We start from the raw sequence: 1,683 nt of genomic DNA, 5'->3' as shown, positions 1-1,683 counted from the left end.
TTCATGGATGTTTTTTATTTCATGTAGAACCAAGGAGTAATTGATCTAGTTTATTAGTTCTGTAAGACTTTTCCCAAACAAGGACTTTTTGGACTCATGGGCTACTACATCCATTGGTGCTCAGGAATGACTCCTGGCATTATGCTTAGGGATCACTCTTGGTAGGCCCTAGGGCACTATATGTGGTTCCAGGAATAGAATCCAGGTCTCCACATGCAAAGCATACATAATAGCCCTTCAACACACTTTTTTTCCTTTACTTTTTGAGCCATACCTAGCTATGCTTAGGGTTTACTCTTGACCCTGTGCCTCAGGGATTACTTTTGGTATTGTTTTGGGAAACCGTATGGGATGCTAGGGATTGAACCAGGGTCAGCCATATGCAGGGCAAGTGTCATAGCCCCTGAACATTCTTTGGACCCCATTCAAAGTTTTTTCTTTAATTTTTCTCTTTATGTCATCCTCGTATTTGCTACCTTTCCTCTTATCACCCACCATCTCTATCATCCACTATCTATCACTTACTGTCTCTATTGCCCACTTTTTACCTGCTAGCCCTTTCTTTTTTTTTTTTTTGGTTTTTGGGTCACATCCGGCGGTGCTCAGGGATTACTCCTGGCTGTCTGCTCAGAAATAGCTCCTGGCAGGCACGGGGGACCATATGGGACACCGGGATTCGAACCAACCACCTTTGGTCCTGGATCGGCTGCTTGGAAGGCAAACACCGCTGTGCTATCTCTCCGGGCCCTCGCCCTTTCTTTTGTTACTGTGTTGCTTTCAGTCTGAACAGGAAATGGGAACTATAGAGTAATAAGTTGGGGACTTGGAAGAGAGGCTAGAGAGATAAAGTACAGGGATTGCATGCAGCATATGGTTTTGATCCCTAGCACCTCATGTGAGTCCCCTGAGCCCTGCCAGGAGTGATCTCTTAGGTACAGAACCAGGAGTAAACCCTGAGCACAGGTTGGTGTGGTCCCCTACAAAACACTGCAGAGAACAGTAGTCAGAGCAGGAGACTTGAGCTAAGAGGATATTACAGGTTATAAATAGCTCTTGCCTTGCACATAACTAACCCTGGTTTGATTCCAAGCACTGTACAGGGTCCAGGAGTGATTACTGAATAACTTAAATGCCAAGTAATAAAAAAATGTGTTCCCTGTCCCTCCAAGGGGCCTGAGTACAGTAGGTAGGGTGCTTTCTTTGCTTATAGCTGACCAGGGTAAAATCCCCAGCATCCCATATGGTCCACTGGGTCTGCTGGGGAGTGATCTTGACTGCAGAGCCCGGTATTAGCCTTGAGTACCGTTGGGTGTTGCCCTCGCAAAAGAGAAAGTAAAATGTGTGAGAGAAATGAAGGTATATGGTACTTTACTCTGTGGTTACCTTGGGAAAGGGGAAAACCTTGTATGAGCTCCCTTTAAAACTGAGGCCCATATCTTGGAGAAGAAGGTGTAGTGATAGTTGAGCCTGCTGAATACCAGATACTGTTTCTGGCTTGCTCATGTCAGGACACCTCTAGTTTCTGGACCATCTGGAAAAAGCACTTTGGAGTGCAAATGATGTGAGTGCCTGAGCAATCTCTTGTCTTGGAGCAGAGGAGGGAGCTGGTTTCTGTGTAAGTCCAGTTAAAACAATGCACACACCAGGCCAGGTGGGGTGTGTGGCTGTGTGTAGCACTGTTTG

Source organism: Suncus etruscus, chromosome X, assembly GCF_024139225.1.
Source record: "Suncus etruscus isolate mSunEtr1 chromosome X, mSunEtr1.pri.cur, whole genome shotgun sequence".
Taxonomy (NCBI): Eukaryota; Metazoa; Chordata; class Mammalia; order Eulipotyphla; family Soricidae; genus Suncus; species Suncus etruscus.
Note: the sequence above shows the minus strand (reverse complement) of the source record.